This window comes from Cervus elaphus, chromosome 1, assembly GCF_910594005.1.
Source record: "Cervus elaphus chromosome 1, mCerEla1.1, whole genome shotgun sequence".
Classification (NCBI taxonomy): Eukaryota; Metazoa; Chordata; class Mammalia; order Artiodactyla; family Cervidae; genus Cervus; species Cervus elaphus.
Genome location: NC_057815.1, coordinates 44,712,841 through 44,739,715, shown reverse-complemented (window position 1 = coordinate 44,739,715; position 26,875 = coordinate 44,712,841). Strand labels below are relative to the sequence as shown.

Genomic DNA, 26,875 nt, shown 5'->3' with positions numbered 1-26,875 from the left:
CTGATTCCATCACTTGAACTGCAATCTAGTCCTCCCCTGTACACCCCGTCTCATGAATGACTCCCAGCTGCCCTACACAAAGACTCAGATGACAAATGCTGGCAAGGATATGGAGAAAAGGGAACCCTTGTGCACCGTTGGTGGAATTATAAATTGGTGCAGCCACTGTGGAAAACAGTATGGAGGTTCCTCAAAAAATTAAATATAGAATGACCATCTGATCCAGCAAATTCACTTCTGGGAATACATCCAAAGGAAATGAAAACACTATGTCAAAAAGATATCTGCACCCCCATGTCCACAGTAGCAATATTTACAAAAGCCAAGACATGGAAACAATCTTAAGTGTCCATCAATGGATAAATAGATAAAGCATATGGATGTGGCATATATTATGTGTGACTGAATCACTCTGCCGTACACCTGAAACTAACACAACATTGTAAATTGGCTATATTTCAGCAAAAACGATGGAGCATATATAGACAAGGGAATATTATTCAGCCATAAAAATAACCCACAGGCAAATCCTGCCATTTGTGACCATGTGGATGGACTCTGAGGGCATTTTACTAAGTGAATTGAGTCTGATAGAGAAAAACAAAAACTGTACAATCTCACTTATACGTGGAATCTAAACAACAAACAAACCAAATTTAGAGAAAAACAAGTCAGACTTGTGGTTATCAGAGGTGGGGGAGGGGGGAGAGATGTTGGGAAAAAAATGGTCACAAGGTACAAACTTCCAGTTATAAGATAAATAAGTAGTAGGGATGTGATGTATAGCACGATGCCTATACCTAACACCACTGAATGAGGTACAGGCAAGTTGATAAGAGTATACCCTCTGGATTTAAGTTAAAACATTCCGGATTTAAGGAAAAAATTCTTTTCCATTTTTTCTTTTCCTTTTTATTGTATCTCTACGAGACTATGGATGCTAACTAAACTTGCTGCAGTAATCATCTCATAATATATGCATAATATATCCTCAGAAGAAAAGTTATGACCAACCTAGACAGCATATTAAAAAGCAGAGACATTACTTTGCCAACAAAGGTCTGTCTAGTCAAGGCTATGGTTTTTCCAGTAGTCATGTATGGATGTGAGAGTTGGACTATAAAGAAAGCTGAGCACTGAAGAATTGATGCTTTTGAACTGTGGTGTTGGAGAAGGCTATTGAGAGTCCCTTGGAGTGCAAGGAGATCCAACCAGTCCATCCTAAAGGAAATCAGTCCTGGGTGTTCATTGGAAGGACTGATGTTGAAGCTGAAACTCCAATACTTTGGCCACCTGATGCGAAGAGCTGACTCATATGAAAAGACCCTGATGCTGGGAAAGATTGAAGGCGGGAAGAGAAGGGGATGACAGAGGATGAGATGGTTGGATGACATCACTGACTCAATGGACATGAGTTTGAGTAAACTCCAGGAGTTGGTGATGGACGGGGAGGGCTGGCGTGCTGCAGTCCATGGGGTCACAAAGAGTCAGACACGACTGAGTGACTGAACTGAACTGAGCTGAACTGAATATATGCAAGTTAAACTCCTACGCTGTACTCCTTAAATGAATACAATGATACATGTCAATTATATCTCAATAAAACTAAGGGGAAAAAAACCTCTTGTCCTACTGAAATAACTCCTATTAATAATTCTGTAGCCAATAAGCCTTACAGTTACATTTAGAAGGTATGAAGTACTAGAATGCTTTTTTTTAAATTAAATCACATTTAGTGAGTTTCAACACGCATCTTCTGTGTTTTGGAAATCATGCTATCAAAAAATTAATGCTAGTAAGCCAATGGTCTATCAACTGACAGTCTTCAAGATTCCTGCCACATTTGAGTCTTCTCATCAGCAGAATCAACATGCTGCAGCTAGAAGGGATTCCTTTCTCGTTTCAGGGAATATGAGTCATTCTATGATAAAGATATTTTTATTGATTTGGAAACTGTGATATTGCAATTTATAATAAGAAATATGTATTTGGTCTTCGTCCCCATTTCTGGCACAGAGCTCCTAAAACCCCTGGAATCTCCTAAGTGATGAGAGTGATAAAGTGTCTATTGTTTCATTAATGACTGACTTCTGGACCTCCCCTGGGGATGGGGGCTGGCTGCCAGGAGATCCAACCACATGATTGGAGGGTTCTGGGAGAGGAGAGGGACTAGCAGCTGAATCAATTGCCAATAGCCAAGGATTTAATCAATCAATCATGACTATGCAATATAATCTCAGTAAAACCCGAAAGGACAGGATTCAGAGAGCTGCCAGGCTGGTGAACACGTGGAGACTTGTGGGGAGCAGCACCCCTGGAAAGGGCACGGAAACCCCCCACCCTCCCCTGTACCTCTTCCTCCCCATCTCTTCCATCTAGCTGTCCCCTAGTTATATTCTTTACCGGGTAATCTGGTAAGAAAAATGTTTCCTGAGTTCTGTGAGCCGCTCTAGCAAAATCATCGACCCCAAGGAGGAAGTGGTGGGAACCTCTGATTTATAGCCCATCGGCCATCCTGAGTTAGAGGCAATGGTGGGAACCTCCATCCTTTAGCCAGTGGGTCAGAAGCACAGGCCATTACCTGGGTGTGATGCCGGCCTCTGAAGTGGAGGATGCTCTTGGGGGATTGAGCCCTTCACCAGGGTAATCTGATTCTAGACTATGGTAGATGGTGTCAGGATTGAGCTGAATTCTTGAATACCCTTTTGATGTCTGAGAATTGCCTGGTGCTATGAGGGAAAACCCCTCCTGCACACATTGGAAATTGACCTCAGAACAACAAAAGAGGAACTGTAATAGGTAATAATTTGACTTCTCTATTTTTTGGCCATGCCATACGGCATGTGGGATCTAATTCACTGACCAGGGATTGGACTCATACCCTCTGCATTGGAAGCGCAGATCACCACTGGATCACCGGGGGAGTTCCAATAATTTAACTTTTGATGAGACTTTACAAAAATAAAATTTTGCAACCTTTGGTTAAAAAAAACAATAAAGGAATCTCAGAATCATCTAACCCTGCCTTCACCCACCATCCCTCGCCCTCATCCGAGCAACCCCTAGGTGTCCTGCAGATTCTGCCTCCTTGTGCTTCTAGAGCCCATGTCATCTCTGCAGTCCGATTCCCCCACCTGAGCCAGCCCCCAGCCCTCCTCGCAGGGTCACGGCCCCACTCAGCAACTGCCCTCCATGCCTCCACTCAGGATCAAGCCCCATCCATCCTCCACACAGCAGCCAGAGTGATTAATTCTAAAAACAAACCTGATCAAGCTATTCCTCAGTTTAAAATTTCTCAGTGGCTCTCTGTAGCTTTCAGGATAAAGGTAAAATTTTTCCATGTACTCACATAAGACCCTCCACACTCTGGTTCAGCAAGGACACCCCAAGGTTACTGACCCAACCCTTGGTGTGACATCCCTGGGACAGACACAGAGGCAGCAAGATGCTGAAGGAGCCAGCAACCCTGAATCAGACACCTGAGTCCACGGCTCTGGTTCCTTCACTAGGACAGGTGAGATCCAGGCTCCATACCGCAGTCATTAAAGGAGATGTCAATGGCATCTGCGTGTGGGGTTGTTATAAGGACTAAACTAGATAATCCAGGAAAAGCCCCTGGACACTGCCTGATGCTCAGTGAGTCTCAATATATTATCATCACTGTAATGATCATCAGTCCCTCTCGGCCACCTCTTTAGGAGCCCCGCCGTGACCCGCTGCTTCCTCTGCCTGGGGTGCCCTTTGCCAGGCTACCTCCCCCTTGTCTTCTGAATGAAGAGCTCAAGCTGCTTTGCAGGCACTGCTCCTCCTCCACGAAGCCTTTCCTGCCGCCCACGTCTGATTCCGATGACCTCTCTGTCCCCATGGCCCCCTGCCTTGACCATCACGCTGCACTGGACCAGCTGTTCACTCCTCTCCAACAGAAGGCTAAACACAGGAACTCGTCCCCTGAGTGCTGATCACAGAGCCTGGCAGAGAGCTGGTGTCTCGCTGAATGAGTGAATGAATGAGGCAAAACCGGGGCTCATCCCCAAAGTCTCCAGGCCACTGCCCTTTCTACTCCTTTCCAGAAAACATCTCAAAGCACTCAAAGCCCCCAAAGAAACACACCAGGCTGACTCTATGTCTGTCTTGAGTCTCCAGTTAAGGAATGAGTCTTGGGAATCCACTTGGGAGGGACTAGGGGCCACAGTCAGTGCCAGAAAACAGAAGATGCTCATTATGAAGCCAATGAGATGAAACTCAGGTTGCGATGCAGGGAAAGAGACCACATTAAAGAAAGACGAGCACAAAGCAAGCAAACTGTTTAAGCAGTGGACCGAGACTCAGAGGGGAAGGACAGATTAAATCAAACCTCTGACAGGCGGTCAATGGACATTCAATTAACAGTTACAATAATACTAATTTACACAAAATGTCTAAACAATGCCCACTCCCCCCACTGCCAAGGTCTTGGATTCAATGCCTCCCAGCTGTTCGGACTTCCCCTGCTAATGTCACAGGGCCACCAGGCCACGGTGTCCATGCCTGGGGCAGACTCCGTGGTACTGGATCAGCCAGATCAAAAGATGCGGGGGGTGAAGAGTGGGCCTGGGTGGACACTCAGAGTCTGGCCTCAGGGCTGGGGAAAGGATGTTGAGGGCAGCAGGGTCGGGCCACTTCTGGAACTGGGAGGAGCCACAAAGGACTCCAAGAGGTCAGAATCAGAATCAGGCAACCATCTTTGCATCTTCAGCCCAGGGTCCAAGCGGCCATGGCCCCAGCTTGGCCTTTGGAAGTCTTGTCCCTGCAGTTCATGGTACTTGGAAGGTAAAATACCTGCCACATACACACATGAAGTCTTTCTTCATGCTCAGAGCATCCAGAGATGGGGCAGGAGGAGAGTCTCCATTTGGGGGGGAAAGAGAGGAAGCGGGGATGGCAGCCACTCCACATGGACACCCCGAGGTCACTGACCCCACCTTGGCGAGGCAGCCGTGGGCCAGAACCTTGAGGCGGCAGGATGCTGAAGGAGCAGGCAGAGCTCAGATCTAACTGTGACCTTGGGTGGCCCCCTCACGGCTCTGGGCCTCAGTTTCTTCCTGCTCCAGTAAAGTGGGTTAATACCTCAAGGCTGGCTGAGAACTGGGGAGCAGTGTGCCGAGTGCTGAGTCCACAGCGCGGGCACTCTTGATGTCTCAGCGATCCTCCGGGCAGTGCTGCAGAGCTGACACCCGTGGCGGGGACAGGGGTGGGGAAGGGAGCGGGGTGGGGAGGGCCATGCCTCTCCTCGTCCATCACGGCTGATGGATGAAATCTGAAAGGTGTTGCAGGTACTACCTAGACACGCAAATCCCAAATCCCCTCACATTCTCTAAGCCCTCCAAAAGCCCAGCTTTAAGCAAAGCAATTTCTTGAGGAAAGCAGGAGCCTGTCTGCTCATATCTGAAGGGCTGTCACATCCCTCTGCTTACACAGTCCTGTTTTCCCTCTGGATCCTATGACGCCAGCCCCGCAGGGCTCATCACCCGCTTTGTACGGATGAGGAAACTAAGTCACCAAAAGGATAAGTGACTTGCTCAAAGTCACACAGTAGCAGGTCCTATCTCTCTTAAATTATGCTTTTTCCAGCTCGTGATGCTCCTGAGGCATAGTGGAACCGATGAATCACAGGGACAGAGGTGCTATCTATTGTAGGGGAGGGGGTGGTTCTGAGTCCCCTCTCCCATCCCGGGGGCCCCCTCTCTCTCTTCCTAATTCCCAGGCATCATGGAACCTATGATATGTCCCTCCCCTCCATTTTTCTTAGAACCTTCTTAGGTCTCTGCCCTGTCTGGCAGAACCTGGCCAGCTCTATAACTCAGGTGTCAGAAACAGAGGCACGCGCTGGATGGCAGTCATGGGACCTTGCAGGAAGCAGCTTTCCAAATTACAGATTTTAAGCACAGATAACTGAAATAGACATTGGAGAGCTATTTCCCCAGCCAACAGCCACCTCCTCAGCCTGGAGACGCTGCCGCAGTTGGCAAATGTACTTTCAACAAATTTTAACATGCAGATTAACGACTTCTCAAACTGGACCAGGGGTGGAGAGCTGTTCCCCAAAATAAGCCCTCCCACCCCCACCTCAGTAAGGAACCTGCCGTGGCTCAGGCCCCCTGTCACATGTCTCCATGAAATATCCTTTCTGCATCTTCTCCCCACAGGCCATCGACCAATTCATTTGCTCACCATTATTTTTAAAACTCAAATTTTATTAGCAGTGGAGCATGAGTAATAAATACTAATACACTGTTTGCACTTGAATTAGCCCTGCCTGTCCTGGGACCACAGGGCTATTTGTCAAAGCCAGACTTCCTCCCCTTGGAAGGGACACGGGCCTTCCAAGGTCATGGACTCTCAGGTGCCAAGCAAGGATGAGGGGCTGCTCTGAGGACTCACACTTTGGGGCTCCCTGGTTCCTAAGCAGGGCACTGAGCCGCTTAAGAGGTAGGAAAGCTAAGGAGCAGGGGGTGGGGTGGAGAAAGGCACTGTATGCTGGGAATCCCAGCTCCCGTTGCTTACCAGTTATGTGACTTGGGCTATGCCCACTTAATCACTTTGAACTTTCTTTTCCTTATCTGTAAAATGGGCCAATAACACACTCCTCCCAGGGTTGCTGGAGGGAATAAATGAGACACTGGATGCGAAACTCCTATAAGCAATTTGCACACAATGGGGACAGTGGCTGAGTCCAGGCCATCTGAAACCACCTCCACCCAGTTCCCCCTGGAAGGATGAAGCAGGGACATCTCCTTTCCTGGTCACCCCCAGTCCCCACAGGGGGCTGACACATTTGAATTTCCAGGCACATCCGTGGGCCACTCTGATGTAGCACCTGCAGGCAGATGTCAGATGCTCGGCACTGAGCACAACAGATGCAGCCGCTGGTACCCACACTGGTCTCCAGGCTCCTGTCTCTATAGCTATCCGAGGTCTCCGACTCCGCTGGAGGGAGTCACAGCCAAGGGCATTCCTTCCAAGGCAGGTGGACACGGCAGCTGGGCTCCCAGAGAGAAGCTCTGGGCTCTACTCCTCTCTTTACTGCTCAACGGCCTCACTTCTTTCAATAAACATTCAGCAAGATCCCCTGTGTTAGAGGCTGTGGCACAGAAGTGGGTGTGGCAGCCCAGTCCCATCCCTGGCTTCCCAGAGCTCAGTGCCCTGTGAGGGGAAACTGAACTGTGAACGGGCAGTTATGGTGCCAGCCGGGGAGTGCTCCAGAGGGAAGGAGCATGGGAGGAGCCAGAGGAACAAGAGGGGCCCCGTTCAGGTTACCAGAAAGGGCTTCCTGGAAGAGGATGCAGAAGCAAGAGGAGAGGAGGTGGCGGAAGGGGTTCCAGGCAGCTGAACAGCACGTGCAAAGGTCCTGAGGCAGAGAGTCAACTCTGCACTTGGACACTAGAGCCAGCACTGCAGACTGGCACTGATTACGTGGATGGACTCTCTAAGGGAGGCCCAGAGGACGCGTCCTCACAGTCCTGCCCTCGGCCAACCTCCAGTCAAATGGTAGTGAGAGGATCAATGAACTGGAGACAGACTTTAGACATAAACCATCTCAAAGAACCAGAACTTGCTACTGTGCTTACTCTAATCAGAGCATGTGCCTTCTTGCTAAGGGCTGGGCTATAACCATTAAGAGCTGAAGGGGTTAATCAGGGCAGGCCTCCCAGAGGAGGGGAGGGGTTCCCGTTGTCTGCCCTCCTCCGGCACACCTGAATGATGCCAGGAGCCCTCATTTTCCCATCTGATTGGAAATTTTGGACAATAAGGCTTTATCTACTTTGCCAGTTGCATATAAAGGCAAACACAACGGAATCTCTCTCCCACTAGACAAGGCTGCAGAGCAGGGCCGCTTAGTCTGAGTTGGGCTAAGAATAAAGGCAACAAAGGAACTGCCTGACTTCCCATCTTCCTCCCAGTCCCCGGTACACCGGGAAGATGCACTCATGCCCCAAGCTCCTCACGGGAGCAGTAAGGCCCGGTGAAGATGCAAATCCCCCATCTGGGGCTCCAGAGGTGCGAAGGGGATTGGCATTAGCAGAAAAGCTCCCCTCTTCCCCTGGCTGCTAGGAGGAGAAATTCTCCAGCCATTCCCCTCTCACCTGGCAGGGATCTGCCCTGGAGGTTTCAAACTGAGCTAGGCATCATTTGCCCTTGGAGCCCCTATACAGTGCCCTCCCCACCAGGACCCTCAGAGGCCACCCACCCCACCCTGCCTGCGTGATCTTGCAGCTCTCCAGACAAGTGACAAGACATCTGGTTCCGGCTGCCCCCTTACTCCCATTCTGAGGGCATCTCCAGATTGGGACCTGCTTGGGAGCAGCACCCTTCTGCATCTTCCACCAGAAGCTGCAGGCCAGCAGAACCCTGGCATCATCAGAGTTAAAGACGACAACACAGACCCAGCAGCCACCCTCCAGCTAGCTGAGGAGGGGTCTGGGCCACACTCATGTCCTTCATGCTTCACCAAGAGGGCAGCTCTGGAGCCTCACCTGGCCTGTGCCCCGCTCTGCCCCAAGTTGGCTGTGTGACTTTGGGCAACTTACAGACCTCTCTGAGCCTCCATTTCCCTCCTTGTAAAATGTGGCTGTTGGAAGGATTAGGGGAGGAAGTGCATGTGAAACCAGCAGCACACTGCCTGAAACATTCCACAGAAACCAGCTACTATTTCTACTAACAGCATTCCAGGCCTCTTCAAGGACACTCTGGGAAGTGTCTGGCCATTCTAACTACTTTTTTTCCCCTCTTCTTTTTTAAATTTTTGGTTGCACCACACAGTATGTGGGTCTTAGTTCTCCAACCAGGGATTAAACTCGTGGCCTCTGCATTGGAAGGCAGAGTCTTAACCACTGTCCTGCTGGGGAAGTCCCCTATAAGCCCTGGAACCCCAAAAATGTTTTTCTTTTTTAAGAAAAACTTTTTAAATCAAAGTATAATGTTTGTACAGAAAAGTGCACATTAAGTCTAGAGCTCCATGAATTTCCCACAGTATCAGCTCTCAGATCAAGAGACAGCATTATCAGTATCATAGAGCCCCCTGCACCCCCATGGCTCCTCCGAGGGTACTGTTATCCTGACTTGTTACCAGAGATTTATTTTCCTGTTCTCAAATCTTATATATAAAGTCGTATAGTGCGTACTGAAAGCGCCTTACTTAAGAAGCCCTTCCATAGATGTTATCCAATTTGCTTTTCCCCAAGGCTGAGGAGATTAGCTCTTTTATTACCCCCATTTTATAGCTGAGCAAACAGAGGCATCACACATGGTAACAAACTTGTCCAAGGCTGTAGATCCCCTGGAGGAGAGCTTGGCAACTCACTCCAGTATTCTTAGCCTGGAGAATCCTATGGACAAAGGACCCTGGCCAGCTATAGTCTATGGGGTCACAGAGAGTCAGACCCAACTGAATCGACTTAGCACGCATGCACACAGAGGAAGTGAAGAGATGGGGTAGCCAACTCCAGGCTGGCCAAGGCCCTCTCCTGTCACTATTCCACCACACCAGGCTACCTCTCACACGTCACACCAGACCACAATCCCCCAACAAAGTGCGTGGGGGGGGGGGAACTCCCTCCTCCAGGAAGCCTCCTGGGATTGCTCAGAGGAGAACGGTCAGCCTGCCCCGTGCTGCCCATTTCAACCTGGACACTGGGGGTCTTACCATACTGCTGACTGAACATATCCCTGCCCCTGAGGGGTGTGTGTTTACTCACTCCTGTGGGTTTGCACATCTTTGCCTGTCTCTTCTGCACACACCTCTTGGGGTCACAAGTCCCAAAGGGCAAGGCCTGCTCTGGGGCTCATTCCCTGCCCTGCCGAGGACTCACAGGGTGGGCTAGCAGCTGGGAGGGTGGGAGTGGCAGTGAATTGGGCCAGTCAGGAGCGCAGCACTGGAGCAGGGTGCTTGCTCCCCTGGTTTGAGAAGAGGCTCCTGGAGAGCCAGTTTAGTGAGAGCTGGGAGACAAGGAAGAACCAGGGGCCAGGGGACCCCATTTCAAATCCTGATGCTGCAAGTCATGTGACCTCAGGCCAGCTTCTTCCTCTCTCTGGGTCTTGCTTTCCTCACTTGTAAAATGAGCTGACTGGGGACTTCCTCAGTGGTCTAGTGGTCACCACTACTATTCAACATAGTGTTGGAAGTTCTGGCCACAGCAATCAGAGCAGAAAAAGAAGTAAAAGGAATCCAGATAGGAAAAGAAGAAGTAAAACTCTCACTGTTTGCAGATGACATGATCCTCTATATAGAAAACCCTAAAGACTCTACCAGAAAATTACTAGAGCTAATCAATGAATATAGTAAAGTTGCAGGATATAAAATTAACACACAGAAATCCCTTGCATTCCTATATACTAACAATGAAAAAACAGAAAGAGAAATTAAGGAAACAATACCATTCACCATTGCAACCAAAAGAATAAAATACTTAGGAGTATATCTACCTAAAGAAACAAAGGACCTATACATAGAAAACTATAAAACACTGATGAAAGAAATCAAAGAGGACACAAACAGATGGAGAAACATACCGTGTTCATGGATTGGAAGAATCAATATTGTCAAAATGGCTATTCTACCCAAAGCAGTCTATAGATTCAATGCAATCCCTATCAAGCTACCAACGGTATTTTTCACAGAACTAGACCAAAGAATTTCACAATTTGTATGGAAATACAAAAAACCTCGAATAGCCAAAATAATCTTGAGAAAGAAGAATGGAACTGGAGGAATCAACCTGCCTGACTTCAGACTCTACTACAAAGCCACAGTCATCAAGACAGTATGGTACTGGCACAAAGACAGAAATATAGATCAATGGAACAGAATAGAAAGCCCAGAGATAAATCCACGAACCTATGGACACCTTATCTTTGACAAAGGAGGCAAGGATATACAATGGAAAAAAGACAACCTCTTTAACAAGTGGTGCTGGGAAAACTGGTCAACCACTTGTAAAAGAATGAAACTAGAACACTTTCTAACACCATACACAAAAATAAACTCAAAATGGATTAAAGATCTAAATGTAAGACCAGAAACTATAAAACTCCTAGAGGAGAACATAGGCAAAACACTCTCCGACATAAATCACAGCAAGATCCTCTATGACCCACCTCCCAGAATATTGGAAATAAAAGCAAAACTAAACAAATGGGACCTAATGAAACTTAAAAGCTTTTGCACTACAAAGGAAACTATAAGCAAGGTGAAAAGACAGCCCTCAGATTGGGAGAAAATAATAGCAAATGAAGAAACAGACAAAGGATTAATCTTAAAAATATACAAGCAACTCCTGCAGCTCAATTCCAGAAAAATAAATGACCCAATCAAAAAATGGGCCAAAGAACTAAACAGACATTTCTCCAAAGAAGACATACAGATGGCTAACAAACACATGAAAAGATGCTCAACATCACTCATTATTAGAGAAATGCAAATCAAAACCACAATGAGGTACCATTACACGCCAGTCAGAATGGCTGCTATCCAAAAGTCTACAAGCAATAAATGCTGGAGAGGGTGTGGAGAAAAGGGAACCCTCTTACACTGTTGGTGGGAATGCAAACTAGTACAGCCGCTATGGAAAACAGTGTGGAGATTTCTTAAAAAACTGGAAATAGAACTGCCATATGACCCAGCAATCCCACTTCTGGGCATACACACTGAGGAAACCAGATCTGAAAGAGACACGTGCACCCCAATGTTCATCGCAGCACTGTTTATAATAGCCAGGACATGGAAGCAACCTAGATGCCCATCAGCAGATGAATGGATAAGGAAGCTGTGGTACATATACACCATGGAATATTACTCAGCCATTAAAAAGAATTCATTTGAACCAGTCCTAATGAGATGGGTGAAGCTGGAGCCCATTATACAGAGTGAAGTAAGCCAGAAAGATAAAGAACATTACAGCATACTAACACATATGTATGGAATTTAGAAAGGTGATAATGATAACCCTATATGCAAAACAGAAAAAGAGACACAGAAATACAGAACAGACTTTTGAACTTTGTGGGAGAATGTGAGGGTGGGATATTTCAAAAGAACAGCATGTATACTATCTATGGTGAAACAGATCACCAGCCCAGGTGGGATGCATGAGACAAGTGCTCCGGCCTGGTGCACTGGGAAGACCCAGAGGAATCGGGTGGAGAGGGAGGTGGGAGGGGGGATCGGGATTGGGAATACATGTAAATCCATGGCTGATTCATATCAATGTATGACAAAACCCACTGGGAAAAAAAAAATAAATAAATAAATAAATTAAAAAAAAAAAAAAAAAAGAATCCAGCTGCCAATGCAGGGGACTTGGGTTCGAACCCTGGTCTGGGAGGATCCCACATGCCATGGAGCAACTGAGTTCACGGGCCTAGAGCCCAAGCTCTGTAATGAGAGACGCCACCGCAGTGAGAAGCCCGAGCACCACAACTAGAGAGCGCCCGCACAGCCAAAAATAAACAAATAATTAATTTTTTAAAATAAGGTAAAAATCTAGGAAAAGGCAATGAGGTGATTGGACTAAATCCGACTGGACAAATTTACTGTACCCTGAGCCCCTGGCAGGCATCCCAAGTCAACCCAGGGTCTGTCCCAGGGAGCCCATCCTTGGCCCCAGACCCCTCTCAACCCAGCCCTGCAGGCACCACCGCCCATCAGCAGAAGTGGGCCCAGGAGGAGACCCAGCAGACACCGCTGAACATGCTGGCACCAAGCGACAGGCATCACTGGGACTCTGCGTCCACGTGCAGTGCCAGACTGTGCCCTGAGATCCAGGGGCTGAAAGGGCAGACAGGGCCACAGCTCACGCTCCGAATCCTGAGGCCTCCATCCCCACAAAAGGCAGCTTTCTCCCAGGTTCTCTGCCCCCACAGTCCTTACGCCCACCTACCCGGCACCCTCCCACAAAAACTCTACTGGGAAGAAATGAAATTCTGGGGGCACACCATCCCCGGCTCACACCGCGTGTGTAGGGTAGCACCCTTGGGGCTCAGGCCTCTGCTCCCCAAGCCCCCTCCTGACTCACGGGAGTGAAGTCAGAGCTCTCACCGCACATGCCACCCCTGCTCTCACCAGACACCCCCGTCCAGTCCCCCTTGGCCCCTGACGCCAGGAGGAAGTCCAGGTGGTCCAAGTGGACCTTGGATCCACACGTCTGTGAGCTGAAGCTGCACATCCGATCTTTCCAGAGCTGAGGCTCATCGCTAGCCCCAGACTCCACCATCCAGGGCCTCTGCACACAGGGGGCTCCCAGAAGAAGCCATTCATTCAACAGATACACCTATTAGAAGCTGGTACCATCCAAGCAGCTGGGGAGGCAATGCTGAGAAACAGACCCAGGCCCTGTGCCACTGGAGCTCATGTCTTGGGGAGACAGATGATGACCTCTGCTGACCTTCCTGAAGCATCCGGCCACATGGTCTCTCACCCTGGACCCTCTGCAACTGGTGCGCTGTTTAAGTTCATCCCCTGCCGGGGCTGGAGGCTCAAGCAGAGACACCTACTGGGTCCTTGGAGAGGCACTGGCCACCATGAGAAGACACAGATACAGAGAAAAGCGGCGATGCTATGGTCCAGCTGTGTGGCCTCAGGTTACCCAGGAGTATCCGTAACCTCCTGGGTGACCCCTATGGTGTAAGCTGCGGAGAGGATTTGCCAGAACATTTGAGGATGGACACTGAAGATGTGACAAGAGGGGCAGCATTCCTGGCCCAGGAACACAGGACAAGGTCCACTTCAGCTCCTGAGGCCCAAGGTCAGGCCCCGAGCATCCCCGTCCGCGCACCCTCTCCCCCTGGGGAGGAGCTGAGGGGGGGCGCCAGCCTCGTGCTGATGGAAACGCACATCCTCAGCTGACTTTCCACGGCTCACCTGGTGCAATTGCCTTGTTTGCTTTCGATCTGCACCCTACCTGGCACATCTCACGTTCCGGCCTATTTACTCCGGACTCTGGCGAGACATCTACTTTCCAAAGGAGAATGGTATGGTACTGTTTTCATTCAGATCACCCAGGTGAGCTTTCTCCACCCAGCTGCTTACCCTGAGAATTGGGTCATCTGAACTTTCTGGCCTTCCCAGGGTATCTGCAGCCTCACGTGGCCTCACAGACGTTCATGGGAGCAGGTGGTCACCTCAGTCCTCAGTCCCCGGTACCCAGGACCCAAGGCCCAAGCCATCATCTGACAGATTCAGAAGATATCTGTGCGCCCAGCCCTGGGGGTGGGGAAGCCCACCCTGTGCTGCTCTGTGACCAGACCTGGCACCCAAGAGGCACTTGAGAAATGTGCGCTGGGAGTGGACGTGACCAAGGATCGGGCACCTACCTGCCTTCCAGACCAGTGCCAGCCTTGTAGGATTCTCAGAGCACCCCGCCCCCTCAGCTCCAGGCCACCATCTTCCTGCTAGGATATTCTAGTTTGAGGAAGACTCTTTATTTTTTTGGCCATGCCACACAGCATGTAGGATCTTAGTTCCCTGTCCAGTGATCAAACCCGTGCCCCCCTACAGTAGAAGCTCGGAGTCTTAACCACTGGAGTGCCAGGGAAGTCTCCGTAGGAAAGAGTCTTGAGCAGAAACCCAGGTAGGAGGAGGCTTTGCCTTTTGCTCATGAGGGCTCTTCACACCCCCAGGACTGGAAGGAGAAGAAAGGTAGAAGTACCTTACGGGGCTCCAAGGAGGGGTGCAGAACAAGGATTTGTGAGGAGTAGGTTTGGCTCAATATAAGGCAAAGTGTTCTGATATTTTTAAGGAGAGAATCACTAGTGTTTCCTGAGCACCTTCTGCATGCCAGGCAGTATGCTGGGTGCTCTCACACGCGGCCTTGTTTACAACTACCTGGCGAGGAACAGCCTGCCTCATGAGAGGTCAGGAGCATGAGTGAGACTGCCAAGTTTATTCCCTGGATAAGGTATGCAACCTCTTTGAGCCTCAGGTTACTCATTGGTAAAAAGAGACGATAGTCTCTACTTCCGAGGGTTGTTGGAAGATCAAAGTAATACTTAGAGAGCATCTAGGGAACTCTCCCACACTGCTGGTATGAATGGGAATTGGAAAAGTCACTAAGGAAAACACTATGGAGGTTCCTTAAAACACTAAAAACAGAAGTACCATATGATCCGGCAACCCTACTTCTGGGCATACATATGGAAAAGATGGAAGCTCTAATTTGAAAAGATACATGCACTTCAATGTTCACGGCAGCATTATTTACAATAGCCAAGATATGGAAGCAACCTAAATGTCCATCGATAGATGAATGGATAAAGAGGACACAATGGAATATCACTTCACCATAAAAAAGAATTAAATAATGCCATTCGCAGCAATATCGATGGACTTAGAGATTATCATACTAAGTGAAGTAAGTCAAAGACAAATATCATTTGATATCACTTATATACAGAACCTAAAAAATTGTACAAATGAACTTATTTACATAACAGAGTCATAGACATAGAAAACAAATGTATGGTTACCAAAGGAGAAAGGGGAAGAAGAGGGTTAAGTTGAGAACAGGAGATGAACAGATACACACTACTAGATATAAAATAGATAAGCAACAACGACTGTTGTTTATTTATTGGACTAAGGACTATTGTCTAAGGACTATTGTCTATCCTCTGTCCACGGGATTCTCCAGGCAAGAATACTGGAGTGAGTTGCCATTTCCTTCTCCAAGGGACCTTCCCCACCCAGGGATCAAACCGAGGTCTCCTGCATTGCAGGTGGATTCTTTACCAACAGAGCCACCGGGAAGCCACTATATAGCACAGGAATGACAGTCACTACCTTATAATAAACAATAATAAACATACACAGAAGCATCTATAACACGGTAAGCGCTTAGTAAAGCTAGATTTCAGAAGGTGGGGAGGAGGAAGAGGAGGGAGCAGGAGGGTGAGCTGAGGCTAGGTAACAGCCAGCAGAGATTCTGTCCACAAGATGGGATGTTCACAGGTAGGATGCTGACTGAATGATCTCAAGTTCCCTCCAGGAATAAGAGTCTATGATTCATTTAACCTCCCCATGTTTCAGTTTTCCCAGCAATAAAATAGGCATTATCATTCTTGGACAAACGTTGCTTTATTCAATGCAATATTCTTAGCCTGGGGAAGAGCACTGCTCCCACCATCTGCAAAAGCTGCGGTGGCCTCCAGCAGGTCTCAGGCATGAGGACAGAGCCCCAGGCAAGGGGCAGCAGGCCTGGATCCTGATCCCACCTCTCAACCCATAAACTCTTGTTTTTGACTAGTTACTGAAATTCTGAAAGTCTGGGATGATAATTCCTACCTGTTGCATCTACCTTTCAGGTTTGAGGCCATGTGAGATCCCTGGGGGAGAAGAGATCACCAAGGCATCACAAGCCTCTGAATATGTGATACACACCAGCAAGTGGCATCGGCAGCCTCAGCAAAGGGCTGGTTGTGCTGACTGATGGAAGCCTGGGGGTGGGGTGGGCTTGGTGACAAGCTCCACCCATCACCCCCCTAGGAAATGACTCCATGAGGGTCTTCTGGCCCTCCCTAAATCCACTCTAGTCCTCTCTACCTTTGAAAAAGTCTGTGTTACCTCCAGAAAGAGAGATACCCAGACTCCCATCCTGTCACCAACCTTGCTGGGAACATTCTTCTGTGACCTTACGAACAGTACTAATCAGGGAGATGCTGTAAAGATTCCTGACAACCACACGGTAACAGCAGGGCACCTCAGATTTCCTCCAGAGATGTCCTGTCATGCCTCTGAGAGTACAATATACCCCAGTTAGACTCCCTCCTCACACTCTGGGCAGTCATGCATGGCAGCTTGACCCCAGGCCCTGGGGGGATGGTGAACACACAGACCCTGGCTGGTCTGGGCAAGGTGGGATCCAGGACCTTGTGGGGCCCAGTCTCATCTGAGCTCAAAGTTTTGGGCTCACGAGAGAGTCTGGTCAAGGCTTCATGTGGCTCCGTCCTCCAGCATGCAGGCCAGGTCCTCACCTGGCCAGCCTCTGCGTCGGATAAAATGGGCACACGATCAGCTACCCCTGCAGGAGCTCTGTTGGGGGTGGCCTTTGCTTCCCCAGTGCTGCCAGAGGCCTTTCACTCAGCGTCAAAGAGCTCAGGCTAAGGAAAGACAAGCTGGAGTACATCAAGAGTTCCCCACCTCCTCCATGCCTGGCCTTGCCCACAGGATGAGGAACAGGAGGAGTGAGGGAGCCGGAGGGCAGTCTAGGAAATTAGGGGAGAGTCAGTGCATATTTCACATACATGTGCATGTGTGCTCACATGTGTATGCACCCACACAGACACACACATAGAAACTTTACCCCCAGGGTGTGAAATCAGACTGCTTGGGTATAGATTCCAGCTCTACTTCTTACTATGAGACTTTGGGCTAATTAATCACCTGATCTGAATCTCAGCCTTCTCATCTGTAAAATGGGTATAACAGTACCTTAAAGTTATTAAGATGAACTAAGATCCTTTATGGAAAGCACTTTGTATCATGCCTGGTACGGACTCAACGAACATTAGCTGTTATTATTGGCATCGGCATTGTTGTGAAGTCATCTGTCCATTTAACAAGCATTTATTGAGCACTTACTATGTGTCAGCTGAGTGCTAGAGTCAAAAACCCAAGGCCGTATCCCTGCCCTCAAGGAGTTCACAGACTGCTGCCTTAACGAATCAAGATCAGGCACTTCCCTGGAGGTTCAGTGGTTGAGACTCCACGCTTCCAATGTAGGGGACGTGGGTTTGATCCCTGGTCAGGGAACTAAGATCTTGCATGCCTCGTGGTGCAGCCAAGAAAAAATAATTGTGTTTTTTTTTTTAAATCGAGACCATTCTCCTTCTTAGTTCTAATCTGATTTTGTTGGGATGCCCGGATGGGACCAAATGACTATGAGTCTCTCTCTCCCAGCCTTCTCCCTCCCTCCTGGAGGCCACAAAGCCCAGTGAAAAGGATGCCCTAGCTCGGTCCATTCCTGCCTTGTAACCTGGACAACTAACCTAAGCTCCCTGGACTTCAGGGCCCTCCTCTGCCTGGGGCTGCCTCCTCTGCCTGGACGAAACCCCTCTAGACTTCTCTGATGATTTATTTTGTCCTACCTCCTTTCGAAGACAATGGGCTGCTTTTCTGGGCGCCTGATGACCTCAGGTAGCGATCAGAAGTTGTTTTGTGAAGTTTGCTCTGCGTTCAATTGTTCTTTCGATGAATTTGTAGGGGAGAAAGTGGTCTCCCCGTCCTATTCCTCCGCCCTCTTGGCTCCTCCCTCTTCTCTGATGATTTAAAAAACATCCCTGCTGCCTCCCAATAATGCTTCCCCATTTCTCACCAACCTGGCTAGGGATGGTATTCCGTAACATCTGAGGAACTGAACAGGGCTGGAGAGACTCTGTAAAGATGAAAATGTAATCATACTTCTAACAATAACAACTGCACCCATTTAGCAAGTGCTTGGTACACCTGCTGAGACTTTCACAGGTGGGTATTATGCTCCTCATGGGACTGGAAGAGCTGGGGTTGGAGTCCCGTGCGGTCTGATCCAGGAGCAGCCACCACCGCCCACCTGCCCCACAGCCTCTGGAGGGGAGACCGGGTGCCCGGCTCAGGCAGAGAGGAGCAGAGAGCGGACCCCAAAAGGTGGCGGCAGCACTTCACCCCTCAACCCAGCCTCCCCACTCAGCAGCCCCGCCAGGCTGAGAGCAGAAGCCACCCCAGCTTCCCTGGAGCCCCGGACGCGCCCATCCTCCTCAGCTTCTTACACTTTTCTTTTCTTATGAAGTGTGCCTTGTAGCCAGCCTCTCACTTACACTTAACGTCCTCCGGGCTATTGATTTCTCATTTTATTAAATCCTCTGTTTTAACTCTGGCCCTTAAACTCCAACTCTAAATATGTGTTTACTTCACAATCATTCTTCTGTCCCGAGGGGTCACACCCTTCTCTACTCCCTCCCCCAAGGAGACTCCACGTAATTATCTCACTGAATCAGGAGGTCGAGCTTATCATATGGCCCAGATTAGAGAGAGGAAACTGAGGCAATCAGTAGCCTGGTTTTCCCATTTCCAAGCTGGCTCTCTCCCACGGGTCTACAGCATATGCACCGCCTGCCCCCCCACAAAGATGTCCCCACCAGACTGGGCACACCCAGCCTTTCCATGGCCAAAATACCCCCAGTACACCCTGGCAGAAAATCCACTGCCACCTGGTTTCCCCTGCTTCCTCTGAGCAAACTGCTCCCTGAGAAAAGCAGGAGAAGGCAGGTGGGGGAAAGAAGGACCCCTCCAGGTGAGGGCAGGCCAGTGTCAAACCTGGAGTAACAAAGGGTGGCCTACTGTCCTCTAGACCCCTGTTCCATGCCCCACAACTCGGGCCCCCACATCCTGGGAAAAGGCAGGTCCAGGACCAAGTAGGGGGCCACGGAGGGGTGGAAAGAGACAGAGATCGAGGCCCCGTATGGTGGAGGAGCCCCAGCTCCCGGAGGCTGAAGGCCCACCCAGCCTTCCTTTGCCCTCCTCACCTACCATATTCCACGAACAAATCTCCGTGACAGACATTTGTTAAACATGAGCTGAGGCCACTTAAATAAGACAAATATTAATATTTATTTCAGAGCTGCTCTGTGCAAGGCATGTTGCCCTGGAGGTGACAGGCAGAGGGGGTGCTGGGCACAAGGGTCCCACTTTCAGGAGGCGAGGACCGAGAGGGCGCCCAGCAGGCTGGGGGGGTGAAATTCAGGCATCAGAAATGCCTAGAAGCAGCCCCCAGGGCGGCAGATGCCCCAAGGCATGCGTCTTTGCAAAAGACTGCTCGCCTGCAAGCTAGGACCCCAGAGCCACCCAGGGGAGACCCCTAAACGCCCCATCGCTCTCCTCCCAGCACATCCGGGTACACACTCCCCAGCCTCCTTCAGACCCTCCTCCCCTCCTGGCTCCCTTGTTCCCGAAAGAAAACCCAGGCTGGAAAACTCGAAGTTCCCTCCGACACTTCCTGCTCCCTCATCTGCGTGCCCAAGCTGTCAGCACGTCTGCCGCTCCTTGGAAATGTCACTCCAGTGCACCCCCTTTCTGCTGTCACCCTCATCCCGGTCCCTCACCCCCTCTAGGCACCCAGTCACTTCTGCCAGAGAATGCTGAACCTTTTATTTTTGGCTCTCCGGGCTTTGCAGACTCCAGTTAGTTCTGCCCCAGCCCTGCACCCCTTCCTCCCCGCCGAGAGGACCCAGCCTCACCGGTCCCGTCTGCCGGTCACCCAGGCCCCAGGGCACCCCCGTCCCCACTCGGCATTCCTGAGCTCCAGCCCCATGTGAACACCTGGCCCAACCAGCGGCCACTGCAGGTTCATGCCCACGCCACACGTGCCAACCGCACCAACCACGCCATGTGCCCGCCTGTGCTCTCCACCTGCTCATAACCCTGTTGGAAGGGGTCCCGCCTCCCCAAGGTGCTGGTAACCCCCCAATAACTGCTGGGCTGCACTGAGGTGACAGAGATGCTCAGTTGTTTAAAGGAAACCTGTGATGTATCTTTTCATAAAGAGCCTCTTCCTCCCCTTTTCTGGCCGGAAGGAAGCGGGGTTCTGGAGCTCCCTGGTCTGAGCCATGGACTACACCCCCCCTAAGGGCCCCCTTCTTCATCTGTAAGAGATGATCAGGTCTAATTCACGGGGTCTCCGGGGTGACCGAGAGAAATGAGCCAACATTAAATTGAGCCTCTACTTCCTTCCCACCATTTCTCTCAGCTGGTACTGTGGCTTAAAATGTTTTTTTTCCTATTGGATTTGCTACAGGTAAGGCATACTCTATTTTATGTAACCATATATTATAATCAAGTAACAACTATTTCTCACATTCCTACTAGGGGCAGGGGCCAATTTCTGGGCTGTCGAAGGACAGCGCTTGCTCCTTTGGAGTTGAGGATGTGCCAAGGCACCCAAGGCCTTGTTCCTTAGGGGACCGGCCATCCAGGTGGGAGACAAGCAGGGACAGGCAATCACATGCAGCAGGCAGGCGCTGGGAGCTAAACCTCAGAGGCTGTGTGGGAGGGGCCACGTGGGGACACGCCCCGGCACCCCCTGGGCTGACAAACCACAGTCCCTTCTGCTCACATTCATGCCAACAACAAGCCTTTCAGGCAGAAGAGACTGTTCCCATTTTACAGGTGAGGCAAGTGAGGCTCAGAGAGGTTAAGCAATTTGTTCACACCCAGGGAGTGACACCAGGATACGAACCCCACGTCTGCCCGACATGAGCCGCTGAAGCTGTCACGCTTTGGGGATGGAAGGCCGGGGTGGGGGCAGGGGATTCCTGCCCAGGCTATACCTCATGTGGCTCCAGAGGTACCCTGGAGGCTGGGAAAGGTGTGGGTGGGCAGAGAGGAGGAGGAAAGGACAAAGCAAGGCATAGAGTGCCTGGGGTGAGGGTGGGCAGAGAGACGGCAGAGGGTCAGGTCCACAGGCATAGAGTTGGGACCAGCACGTCGAAGACATAAACTCTAGGCCACAGCCTGGGAACTCCATCCAGGAACCAGAGGGGACCACTGATGTTCTGGAGACCCGGTCACATGTTCCAAACACCATCCTTTACAGGAAGGCAGGCGTGGAGGCCAGGGAGCAGCCTGCCCAGGGAGGAGGCTATGTGACCATAATCCAAGGCTGGGCCACTGAAGCCCCACATGGGATAGTACCTGGGGAAAAAGTTCAGGTTGGGCACCAGCAGTGTCCCAAAGAACCAAGGCTCAAGTGACAAGGTGCAGAAGGGTGTGATGGGGGAGCCGAGCAACGCAAGGCCGCCAGGCTGTGTGCCTGGGAGAATGGGGAACTATGCAGGAGGGGGGTCCACAGGAAGCCATGGGCTGGGGTGGGAGTGGGAGGGCAGCCAGGGCGCCAATGCAGCCAGTCTAGGGGCAGGGAGAACGCAGAACCAAGGACCAGCCAGACCACAGACTGGGGTAGGGGTGGGGAGCCAGCACCCGCAGCAAGGAGAGGTGCTGAGCTGACACTGGCGAATGTGAGGGCTGAGGCCTGGGACGTGGAGAGGGAGGGCAGAACAGCAGCAAGACCTTAAAAAGCAACAAGTAGCTTCCCAGGTGGCGCCAGTGGTAAAGAACCCACCTACCAATACTAGAAGACAAAACGGACTCAGGTTCCATCCCTGGGTCGAGAAGGTCTCACGGCAACCCACTCCAGGATTCTTGCCTGAGAAATCCCACGAACAGAGGAGAGAGGCAGGCTACAGCCCATAGGGTGGCAAAGAGTCAGACGTGGCTGAAGTGATGGAGCACCTGTACAATGGCACAAGAGCCCTGGGCTGGGAGTCCGGAGGCTTCAGGTGTGGCTGCAGAGCCTCCGACAAGTCATTTAACCTCTTCGAGCCTCAGTTTTCAGGGGATCAATAACACCTCCCCGAAGTGCAGTGGTATAGACAAAACGCTTGTCTGGTTCAGATCGAGTAAAGTAATTTTTCTAAACAGCACTTGGTAAACTGCGGAACTCAATCACCACATAAGGGACTCGTACTATGCAGAAGCAACAAAAGCTGTTTTCTTCCCACACCTATTCTCTGCCTGTTGCCCACCCGCATCAGCTGCACAGCCACCAGCTTCATATTCCATGTTCCTCTTGTTTTTTTTCTGAGCAGTTTTTCCTCGTCTCCCAGGACAGGTCGTCCTGCCCTCTTCCTTCCTTTCTTGCCTCTCAGTCGGGCTGAGACACGCCAGGCACAGCTGAGGCCCATTGTCCAGGAGGTCCTGTGCTCCAGGAGCCGGGACCTTCTCCTCAGAGTCTCCGCTTCTCTGCCACCAGGCAAAGTTCCCTCTCCATCCTCAGGGAAAACCACACTGGGAAGCCAGACCAAGCAGCAGAGGCAGTCTCTAGGAAGAACTTTAGGTGTCGGGGGGTGGGGGGGGGGTGGTAATGCTAGCCAATGATCAAGATGCCTAGGGAGGTGGGGGGAGGGGGATGGGGAAACACAGAAAATCAGAACCTCCTCTCAACACCCCCCCCAACCCCTGCCCTCCTCCACCAGGCTCTCCCAAGAACGCCAAGAGCCAGATTCATCTTTGGTCTCAGCTGACAGGTCCAGAGGAGGATGGGGATGGAGCTGGTGAGGCAGGCAGGAGGCTGATGGGCAAGCCCGGGCCGCAGCTCCGTGGACGGCTCGCTCCACGAGAAATGAACAAAATACGGAAAATTAAACAAACCCAGACACTGTAATGTGTGCATATTAGATTAACTCTCCAAAGGGTCGTGACCTTGAGGAACACATCCAGCCGTGAGGAAAATAATAAACCTGATTAATGAAGAGGCATGAGCTGCAGCTTCAGCAAATAGAGCCTGGCGATGCCCAGCGGAGTTCCCGGGGTTCCTTCCCGAGTGGGACCAGAGCACAGTGGACCTCTCCCCAGCCCGCGCGCATCACACAAGCACAGACACTCAGGGAGCAAACAGGACCAGAGTCCTCTCTCCCGCAGCCCACTGTCAACCCAGACAGCCTCTCCCCTAGGGGGTACCACGCCCACCACTGGCAGGTGCTCCTGGAAGCACCCCAGTCACCCAGGTGACCCACAGGGAGCTTAGATGAAGGCAGTTCTCGTCGTCCCTGGCAAGGCTCCGGGCACTTGGCCAGTCCTGGGACGTCTCAGTCTGGTCCCGACTGGCGTCCACTGCCTGGCTCAGGGGGCCCAGCGAAGCCCAGGGGTCCCTCTGCTTTCCAGACAACCCAGGCCCTTGGGAGAACATGCCCAGGAGAGCCACTGGAGGGAGGCAGGGAGGTGGCACCTCGTGGCATCACCAGACAACAGCACCAGGAGGAAGATGGCAGCATGAAGTAGAGGTGCCAAGAGCTGTGCGGCCCGAGGTCCGGTGGGGGAGACGCCGGCCGCATTGCCCGGCCACTGCCAGCCCGGCGGCCCAGAGGGCCCAGGTCCTCCCCGGCCGCCGGCCTCCCCAGCCCCAAGGCCCTCGCCAACTCTCCCTGGGCTCCAACTCCTCCCCCATCACTTTCCTCAGCTCAAGGGAGCCAGCGAGAGAGACACAGGTGCTCCCGGAGCCTAGAAACCCCTGTCCCAGCTGTCGCAAGCTGGCCCTCTCCCCTGGCCAGGTCCGAGCCGCGCACCGCTCGCCAGTCCTCACTGGAGAGGAGCTCGCTGTCAGCTCCCCTCCCCCCGCTCCGCCCAGCCCCCTCCCCCACCACACGCCCAAATGCAGGTCTCAGGAGTTTCTCCCTCACTTCCCACTCGGGTGAACTAGGGTGGGATGGGTGGGAACCTCAGTCGTCCAGGGAAAAGAGGGTCGTTTCTGATACGACGCTATTCCCCCCGAAGCGAGACGGCGCGAAGGATTGGGGGGCGGGGGCGGGGGGTGGGTAGGGTGTGTGGTGGTGGCCAGAGTCCAGGGCAGAGGCCGGGGGCAGTCGAGGCAGATGGCAGCGAGGACTGGAGGAGGGGGCTTCGTGGGCTCCGGGCTGGGATGGGGCGCTGTAGCCGGGGACCGAGACGACCAGAGAAGCGGAGGGTGACGAGGTGCGGGGGAGAAGCGCCGGGGTGGGGAAGGGGCCGTCATCCCTGCAGGGGACAGAGGCAGGGCTGGGAGTTGCACCGGGGCAGAGGGAGGACCAGACCCGGAAGACGGCGAGCCCGGGGAAGGGATGCGGAGGGAGGGAGATGGGGATGGAGACCGGAGGAACTACGGGCGCAGAGCGATGGGGGTTCGGAGCCCGATCGGGAGACGCAGAGACCGGAGTGCAGGGGACAGGCTGGCTGAAGGCGGGAGACGGAGGGAAGGGCGCAGGGAAGGGGGTGGGGGCGGGGGCGGGGTGCGGGGCCGCGGCCCCGGAGGGCAGGAGAGGCAGAGACGTCAGAAGTAGGGAATCCGGGCGCGGGAGGGGGCGCGCGCGGGGCTCCGCGCGGATGGGACGCGGGGGGCGGGGGGGCAGCGCAGGTGCGGGCCGGGGGCGCCGCGGCGGGCCCTGCCCTTACCTGGGCGGCTCCGCACTCCGGGGGCTGAGCTGGGGCCGGGCGCTGCTCCGCCGGCCGCCGGGCTGTTGTTTTCCTTTTTTTTTCCTTCTTCCGCAGCCGCCGCGGCGGCTCCAGAGCGATCCGCCGGCAGCTGAAGGCAGAGTCTGTGTCCGGCTGCGAGCGAGCGAGGAGCGGGCAGCGCGGGAGGAGCGCGGCCGAGGCGCGCGGCGCCGCCCGGCGGGCAGCGCGGGAACTACGGCGGCCCGCGCACGCCGGCCGGGGGGGCGCCCCTTCGGGGCCCGAGCGCCGAGCCGCCCGCCAGCGCTCGTAGCCCTCTCTCCCGGCGCGCTCGGGGCCCAGGCGCCGGAGGAGAGCGGTGGCGAGGGGCCCGAGCGACCGAGAGCAAACTTGCCGCCGCCCCGGGGGCCCAGGCCGAACGAGAGGCGCGGGGCCGGCGCCGCAGCTACGGGCAGGGTCGCGGGGGGCGCGCGCGACCAAGCGGCTGCAGGACGCGGTGCGGGCGCTGAGCTGGATCGACCTCCGGGGGACCCCGGGCGCAACCCGCACCCAGCACCGCCCTGCGCAAAGGGGTGCCCACCCCGGCCCGGAGGAGTTCGAGCCCGGCCCGCTTCGGCGGGCAAAGGGCGCCTCCTGGTGGGGCTCTGGGGGAACAGCGCGAGGGAAAAGCGTCTGGTTTCTGGAGACTGTGGCCTCGGTGGTGGCTAGAGAGGCTGGAGAGAAAGAACAGTCTGTTCCAGGAGGCTGGAGAGAAACGGCTTGCACTTAGTAGTTCCAGGGCACTATTTTATGAATACAAACATCTTTGGAGGAGCCGTCATCCTCATGCCACGGATGAGGATCCCGAGCTTGGAGAGGGACCAGCACAGGAGCCCTGGGCTCCAGGTAAACGAGGTAGTGAGCGCCAGGACCTGGGGCAATCAAGCTTTCTGACATGCCGCCATAGCTCATTGTACTGCATCACCGCTGTCCTCCGAAGGAGCTGGGGAATCGGGGATCCTGAGGAGGGAGGTCCGAGGACACGTGACCTCCTCAGAGGGGGGGCTTCCTCCTTTCCCACCCACGTGATCTCTGTCTGGGACAAACAAGGCACTGATCCCAGAGTCTTCCCATCGTCAACGGCCTGAGCCGCCCACACTCAACTCTCTGCCCACCCGCAAGGTAGTCAGTCCTCAGAGACGGGTTTGTTCCCAGACGTCCTGGGTTGGGTCTTGGGCGTAAAAAGCTGAAACCTGGATGATGCTGCTGCGTTCCCCAGGCTCACCACCCGACTCTGACCACTTCTTGGCCACCCAGGGCTGCAGGGAGGAACATGGGTCACAAGAGTACTGGCTTCCCATGCCCACCTCTGCTAGCTGGGCATGGCAAATGCTCACAGGGAAAACACCAGTCCTGCTACTGGGTGCCGCAGGACAGCACCTACACTCTTGTGGTTTTCAGAAACCTTTGCATCAACTCTGCAAGGTATGTGTGAAGATGACCCTGATCCCATTTCATATAAGGAAGCTGCTAAAGCTTAAGATCCCCCCAGTAAACCGGCCACACCCGGGAGTGAATCAGCCACACCCGGGGGTGAATCGGCCACACCTAACCATCTAATTCCAGCTCCGTCTTCTCACTCAGGGCCTCATTTGCCAAGTGGACACATGGCCTCATGGACCAAGCAGACAGCACACTGGAGGCGTGAGGGGCGTTCCTGGGACCCACCGCCGGCAGGCGACTTCACACCCCTCCCCTTCAGTGTTCACATCCCTAGACATGAGGGAAGCAGACTGAATACTCTCTAAAGTGACTTCAAACTCTGAAAGGCTGAGCCTGGATCCTGGGCCTTTTCTTGGAGAAATGTAAGATGAGCAAGACCATAGAAGCTTAAGTGTTTGGGAAGAAAAGTACCAT

General features: G+C 52.5%; 1 protein-coding gene across 1 annotated transcript in view; it reads right to left on the bottom strand.

Annotated features, from left to right (window-relative positions):
• The window catches only part of GRIK4 (glutamate ionotropic receptor kainate type subunit 4), a 485,478-nt gene extending 460,306 nt beyond the window's left edge, over nt 1-25,172 (bottom strand). Inside the window, exon 1 of the mRNA XM_043901237.1 lies at nt 24,983-25,172. The gene's annotated coding sequence lies outside the window, so the exon portion shown is untranslated. The remainder of the gene's footprint in view (nt 1-24,982) is intronic.
• Between the last annotated feature and the right edge of the window lie 1,703 nt (nt 25,173-26,875).